Raw genomic sequence first — 8,121 nt, 5'->3', positions numbered from 1 at the left:
GTATGCTCAAGCACATTTTATAAAATCATCGGTTCACCCTAGGCCCAGTGTCTATGGAAGTGTAGAAGTGCATCATCCTCCATAACGTCTTTTGTAGTAGTAGAATATAATCAGTTATCATCGGAACCAACTCTTGAAGCCGCCCTGTGTTACTGTTGAGGGTTATCTGTTCTACAAATCTGCTGGAAAGTCACCTGGGAAAAATTGCATTGAATCAAAATCCTTTCTAAGTTTGCTTTCAAGTTTGATATCCAGTTTCTTGGTAGCAGATGCTTGAGCTCTAAAATGTATTTTCCATATCCACCCATTTCGATAGGAGCACAAATGATATAACCATCATAATTAGCAACCCAAGAAATTGGTTTGTTCTGGTCCTGTGGAATTTCCATATTATGAAAACTTTTAGGAAGTGGCTCTCCACTATGCATGTAATAACAACCTCGATCTAAATATTTGTAAATTGCTTTACAAATCTTTTCTGGAAACATGCCTCTCCGAAGCTCTTGGCATCAGCTTAGACATAGCTCATATGAGCAATCTGGGCAGCTCCGATGAAGATGGACAATTGAAGTTGAGCAGTTGTTGCTGCTCCAAGGCCAAGAAATCAATAAGCATAAAACCTCCAAAAATAAGGTCTGCAATCATAACATTTCATAATAGCTGGAAGAAAAAAAGAGAACAAGAGAGAAGATACATTACCAGTAAACTCGCTCATCATTATGACAAAGTGATCGTCTAATTTCAAATGAAGATGAAGATACCCCTGTGATAAAAACTATTTATCAATGTAAAATTCATCAGATTCAGTGTCTTGTTTTTAAAACTTAGATGCATACCACGAATACAAGACTCCAGTTCTATCTCTTAAAATTGTTCGTGATGGATTTCTTTTAGAAAGGGAAGAAGCGTGATAATCAAATAGTGCAAATGCTCAATCTTTTCACGATCAGTGATATCCCTTCTTGATGTCTTCAAGGAAATAAGTATTTTAGAAGTAATTGGAAAACAAAAGCAACAAGCTCATTTCGTTTGATTAAAAAGAAAAGACAAACCTCTAGAATGCCAATTGAGTGTAAGCACAAGTTGCAGTTACATTTTCTATGACAATATGGACAAAGCTCTGAGACTTCCTCTTCTTCCAATTCAGGATACCTGCTTGCCAAAAATAAATAGCAGGAGGCTTAAATAGTGTCAAAATTCCATTCGACACTAAAAGAGAATGTCTAAGCATTTGGACAGAAAGATGAGAAATACACATTAGAGGTTTACCATTCCATGATGCACTTGATACAGTAAAATTTCTCTTTACACTTCGTACAAGGAACAACAGTTCTTCTACATTGATTTTAATTTACTGCCAGACAATTTACCTGCATAGGATTACATAAATAAGTGTCATCATCTGAAGGAATTAAATAAAAAAGAGAGGAAATGCCATTTAAAGTGAAATATGAACAAAAAGAGCTTGACCTTCATGTTCTTAGATCCATCTATTCCATTTCTTGAAATTGTGGAACCGGAGGACGATGAGGTGGAAGGCAATGAACTACAAGCAGATAACTTCCCTGAATTATTTATTGAATCTTTTGGACTATCTTTTAGTTTTGACTCATGTGAAACTTCACTTCTCTGGCTTCTTGTTTTACTTGGTGTATGATGTCCATCGCTAATTGGCAAAACCTCATACTACTCAGAATCATCTTTCCACTCACCAACAAAGTAATTATGATTGTATCTCTTGAGTGATGCAGCAGCATGTCTTACAGATGTCCTTTTATTCTCTGTATCTTTTTCATAAATTCTCTGCTTCTTTTTTCCATCATTGGACAAACTTGATTTTTCATTGCACACATTCCACTCATCTTCACTGTTATCCACTTTATCCATTGTACTATTTGCTCGAGGACTCTTTTTCTTGCTTGGAATTCCTAGACACTGTTCTCCATTTAATTTAGCAGGCGCCCAGGAAGGTAATGAACTACAAGCAGATAACTTTCCTAAAATTTTTATTACATCTTTTGGAATATTTTTGGGTTTCGACTCAGGTGAAACATCAGCTCCCCGGCTTTTTGTATTACTGGGTATATGATGTCCATAACATAGTGGGAAAACCGCATAATCATCAGTATCATCTTCCCACTCATCAACATTGTAATCTCCGTATCTCTTGAATGAACCAGTAGCACGTCGTACAGATGTCCTATTCTCTGCATCCTTGGACAAACTTGGCTTTTTCTTGCACATACTCCACTCGTCTTCACTTTCATCCACCTTATCCATTGTACTCTCTCCTTGAAGAATCTTCTTCTAGCTAGACATTCCTAGACATTTTTCATTTAATATAGCAAGCACCCGCATTTTATTCTCTGAGCCTCAAATTTCACGAGTCCCTGGCATTTTCTTTCCAACCTTAGATAAACTTTTTTTTTCTTACAAACATCCCGGTTTTCTTCACTTTGAAGTTCCACCTTGTTGATTGTATTATCTTTTTTATGAATCATCTTCTTGCTTGAAGTTCCTAGGCGTTGTTGTAGATTTACTTTACAGGCATCCTTTAGTCTGCAAATTTCCACTCTAAAGAATGTTTTTTGGGGAATGCTTGTCTTTCTCTTCGTCATTCCCTGTAGTTCTCATATGTCCATTTCTAAGAACTTTTCCCTTGGTAGAAGTTCTCAAACTATTCAACGCTTCCTTCATTGGCATCTGAAATTTTGTTAAGGGTCCTAGAAAATACTCTTCATCCTCTTCCTCTTCACTCTCCTCTTCTTCATCATTACTCACTATTTCATCCCAAATTTTAGAAGTTAATTTCTTCTCTGCTGAACAATGATGCCCCTTTAATGTGATTCTTCTATGTGAGCCTTCAGATTACTTTACAGTCATTGTCAGGTTAGCTACTGTCTTTTTTCTCAGATATGATTTAATCATGTTCCTCTTTGGCTTTTCTGCTGTTTTAATTTTCTCTGCCGATCCGCCCGATAAAAATGCTTCCACCTTCCTGATTGCAATATTCACGTGCTCAGACACAGTTTTTTTTTTTACGGGGGACACCAAATTCAGAACAAAGTTCTTGTTTTTTATTAGGTAACTCCGTAACATCGGGCAGGGATGCTGCATTGTGCTTTTCAAGTTTTTCTTCATCACGATTTAGTACAAAGTTTCTCTTCCTAAAAACTTTAGAATAATTTCTCATTCTTGGTCTGTGTTGATTCTGACTGCTCAATGGCCCTTGTTTTGCAACTAACGTTGCCATTTTTTTCTACTCCAACACAACTGAAAAAATTGAACTTTAATAAGCAAAAGTATATTGAATTTTATAATTACACCACCTTTAAATCTGGATCATCTTCAGGATAAACGACAGCGCAAAAATGTTATAAACAAATAATGACTCCATATTGAAGGATAATAAGGATAGCGTTTCCAACATCCAATTGGCTAACACATCCGTACATCACAGACAGGTCATAAACAACTGCCTCACCGACAGCAACCAGGATACCCAACAACTTTTGAGCACTATTACTGGATGGGATAAATTTGTTAAAAAAGCAAATCAAATAGCTTTACTAGGAAGAACAACTAATAGAAACATCATAAAAATTTACTTAATAGAAGGAACAAAATTTTGTTGGTAACTGAGTAAAAACTACAAAAAAGATACATCTCATTCTTTGTGGATATAGCTGAGGGGAGTAGTTGCACAGAGGGAGAATTCAAAACATGAACTTTGTCTAAACAAATTAAAATAGTGTTATTCCACAATATATTCGGGTATGCAGAATCTGTATAGTAGAACAACAACTTCATCTAGTTCAAGTTTATAAACAAAAACACAGTGAAGAATATCAATACCCTCAACACAAAATCAAAATAATTTTTCCAAGAGGTATATTTATTTTTCCAAAAATAATAGATGAAGTAGAAATGAATAAGGCCAAGTCGTCCGAATTCACGGGGTTTCCTTAAGGAAACAATTCCCCTCACTGTACCCGAGGTTGTGAAATTTTTCCTCCCAGGATACAATGGCCTTCAATCTGACTATAGTGGTACCTCAAATAGGCGGATTCTATGAACGCACTGAAAGATTTAATGATCACATAGAATAGTTTTTTTTAAGAGAAGAAGAAGAGTTTATAATCTGAAATTTCTTTGATTTCTCTACAAAACCTGTGGGTGAAAACTAGGTTATTTATATCCACAAGATGCCTCTTTAGAAAGGAGGCAATGGTTTACTCTAAACGTTGCACCTTTGCTACAAGTTTATGCCTGTTCATCAAAGATTGTATCCTTTCCCGAACAGTCATATCTTTCCATGAATCAGTGTGTCTTTTGGTAAATGGTTGAATCTGTTTGTTCAACCTGTGCATCAGTTCTGAAGCAATACAACATTTTTAAAGCAGTACAACTATTTTGCGTAACTGTTCATGTAAAACAGTAGCATCAGTTCCTACATCATTATTACTGCATACTTATATACACACGTAAATAGAGGATTAAACACAGAAAATATTTACTGCGTTTTCTCTTGGCATTGTTTGGAATTCAAATAAAGTTTGTCCAAAAATATAGATCTCATCGATCGATCATTTGATAAATCTAAGTCCAAATCCAAATCCAAAGTCAAGGCCGAGGCCGAGTGAGCGACGACGACGGTACGAGGCATCTCTATTTTATTGCCTCACTTGTCCATGTGGAAGTGTGTTTCACAATATAAATACTTTAAAGTTCTCTTCTTCCACCAATGTGGGAGAAAGAGTAAACTTTCCAATTTTTGAGTACACTTTTCATTTTGGTGTAAACTCAATTTTTCTCTTACACTTGATTTCTCCATTTTCCATTCAACACACATACAGAACCCAACAATCCCCCACATAAATGGGAATGGCTATTTTTCATAAAATTTTTCCAGACAAGTATGTGATTATCAAGAAATAACTGATTGCATCTGGATAAGTGGGTATCACTTTGAACTTTTCGTAGTGAACATGCATCGGATGCACTCGGTCAATTGGTAGATTTGATATCTTTGAACCGTCGAACTTTAATGTACACCTAGACAACATATGTCAAACAACCAGCCTTTTACCATTTATGGTTCTTATAGTTTTTTTTTCTTTTCAGCCATGAGGATGTCCCGGTTTTCATGAGAGCTTAGAGAATAGGCCTTTACTAATATTCTATTTGAAGCGGATTCCACTTCGCCTTTGCATAGGTGATTTTTAAATGTTCAATCCTGGAGATTAAACTGTTTGGTCAAATCTGCCAAATTTAGATAAACATTAAAAGACTTTACACCTTGAGTCTTATCCTAGTTTACTATATATTGTCTACATCATGAGAATGGGTTGGGTAATTGACAATGTTGAACCTGTCAGACACAACTTTGTTTGATCACCTTGAACCTAGTTCTTAGGATCTCAAGTCTGCTAGGTAGAGTTACCGCCATGCTAACTTGTCCTAGGCCTTAAACCCATTTCATTGGATGTCCTTTCTACTCCTTCTCTAGATAGGCTTTTTGTAAGTGGATCCGACACATTATCCTTTGACTTTACATAGTCTATAGAGATAATTCCACTAAAGAGAAGTTCTCTAATGGTATTATGTCTTCATCTTTATGACGAGATTTATCATTGTACATCATGCTCTCTACCCTACCTATTGTGGCTTGGCTATCACAGTGTATACATACTGGTGCCACTGGCTTAGGCCAATACAGAATATCTTGCAAGAAATTCCAGAGCTATTCTGCTTCTTCACTAGCTTTATCTAATGTAATAAATTCATATTCCATTATAGAGCGAGCAGTACATATCTGTTTGGATGATTTCAAAGAGACTACTCCTCCACCGATAGTAAATACATATCTACTTGTGGATTTTACTTCATTTTATCCAGTGATCAAATTTGCATCACTATATCCTTCAATTACCATAGGATATTTATTATAATGCAAAGCATAATTTTAAGTGTATTTAAGATAACCCAAAACTCGTTTCATTGCCATCCAATGAGTTTTGTTGGGATTACTCGTGTACCGACTCAATTTAATGATAGCGCATACTATGTCTGGTCGTGTACAGTTCATTATATATATTAAACATCCCAATACTCTTGCGTACTCCAATTGTGAGTCACTTTTACCTTTATTCTTTCAAAGTGCAAAGCTCGCATCCAATAGAGTCTTGGAAATACCGAATTCCATATGCTTAAACTTGTCAAGTACCTTTTCGATATAATGAGACTTTCACAATGCCAACCCTTGTGGAGTTCGATGGATTTTTATACCTAAGATCACATCTCCAAGTCCAAGGTCCTTCATATCAAACTTGCTCTCGAGTATTTGTTTTGTTGCATTTATGTCAGAAATGTCTGTACTGATGATTGACAAATAATCCACATATAAAGATACAATGATTTCATGATTTGGAGTGTCTTTAATATAAACACATTTATTACATTCATTTATTTTGAATCCGTTTGCGAACATGATTTGGTCAAACTTCACATGCCATTGTTTTGGTTCTTGCTTTAGTCCATATAACGACTTGATAAGTTTACACCCCTTGTTTTCCTTTCCTATAACCACAAAACCTTCAGGTTGTTCCATATATATTTCTTCCTCCAAATCTCCATTTAGGAATACGGTTTTCACAACCATTTGATGGATTTGAAGATCATATACCGCCGTCAAGGCAATAAACATTTGAATTGAGATTATCCTTGTTATTGACAAGAATGTATCAAAGTAATCAAGGCCTTTCTACTGTTTGAAGCCTTTTACTACAAGTCTTGCTTTGTATTTGTCAATAGTACCATCTGCCATCATTTTTCTGTTAAAGATCCATTTAGAACCTAAAGGTTTATTTCCGGGAGGAAGGTCAACCAATTCCGATGTATGGTTGCTTAAGATTGAATCTATCTCACTATTGACTGCCTCTTTCCAAAAGAATGAGTCTGAGGACGACATTTCTTCTTTAAATGTTTGAGGCTCATTTTTAAAAGAAATATTACCAAAACTGATCCAAACGAAGTTGACGTTCTTTGACGTACTACGTCTTGGATTTTCTTCATTATGTACATTCTCACTTAGTTTATTTTGTGGTCGTTTAGATCCTATACTAGACTATTCATGTCTAAGTTTATATCCGGATGTTCAGATTTTTGAATCAAAAATTGACATGTTTTACTACTTTTAGCATATCCTATGAACATGCAGTCCACCGTTTGACTTTCAGTTGTCATTTTTTCTACCACCACAAGACAAAAAAATTTAGTATTTTTCAGAATACTATTTATAAAGTTAAATCACTTGAAACTCTTCTTCTTGTTTCTAGTTAGCGATGATGTTTTTATTACTTTGAATCCTCAACCGAGTGAACCTTAACTTGTGATGAAGATTTTATGTCTTCTAATCACTATTTAAATTCAAGTAGAGTATAAAGCTTAAGATTTAATCTTCAAAAACAAGTAATACAAATTCTGTAAACATTATTTCCATAAGATTGTTATTTCCACAATATATTCAGGTATAAAGGATCTGTATAGCAGAACAACAACTTCATCTTGTTCAAGTTTATAAACAAGAACATAATGAAGAATATCAATACCCTCAACACAAGATCCAAATGATCTTTCCAAGAGGTGTATTTATTTTTCCAAAAATAATAGATGAAGTAGAAATGAATAAGGCCAAGTCGTCCGAATTCATGGAGTTTCCTTAAGGAAATAATTTCCCTCACTGTACCCGAGGCCGAGGGAGTGATGACGACGGCGCGAGGCATCTCTATTTTCTTGCCTCACTTTTCCATGTGGAAGTGTGTTTCATAATATAAACACTTTAAAGTTCTCTTCTTCCACCAATGTGGGAGAAAGAGTAAACTTTCTAATTTTTGAGTACACTTTTCATTTTGGTGTAAACTCAATTTTTCTCTTCCACTTGATTTCTCCATTTTCCATTCAACACACATATTGAACCCAACAATCCCCCCACATGAATGGGAATGGCTATTTTTTGTAAAAATTTTATGGACAAGTATGTGATCATCAAGTAAAGATTGATTTCATCTGTATAACGTTTCCCTTTGAACTTTTCATAGTAAACACGCATCGGATGCACTC

General features: G+C 35.3%; 1 long non-coding RNA gene across 2 annotated transcripts; it reads right to left on the bottom strand.

Annotated features, from left to right (window-relative positions):
- Window positions 1-456: 456 nt before the first annotated feature.
- On the bottom strand, window positions 457-2,438 carry LOC107877774. 2 transcript variants are annotated; one of them, XR_007042616.1, is made up of 5 exons: window positions 1,471-2,438; window positions 1,270-1,370; window positions 1,053-1,152; window positions 837-969; window positions 457-775 (listed from the first exon to the last, which is right to left on the bottom strand). It is a non-coding gene; the product is annotated as an uncharacterized LOC107877774 (long non-coding RNA). The 2 variants fall into 2 exon arrangements; XR_007042615.1 differs by having other exon boundaries at window positions 457-763.
- Window positions 2,439-8,121: the final 5,683 nt, after the last annotated feature.

Source organism: Capsicum annuum, chromosome 7 (assembly GCF_002878395.1).
Source record: "Capsicum annuum cultivar UCD-10X-F1 chromosome 7, UCD10Xv1.1, whole genome shotgun sequence".
In the NCBI taxonomy this organism is placed as follows: domain Eukaryota; kingdom Viridiplantae; phylum Streptophyta; class Magnoliopsida; order Solanales; family Solanaceae; genus Capsicum; species Capsicum annuum.
This window is presented reverse-complemented; position numbering and strand designations above follow the sequence as displayed.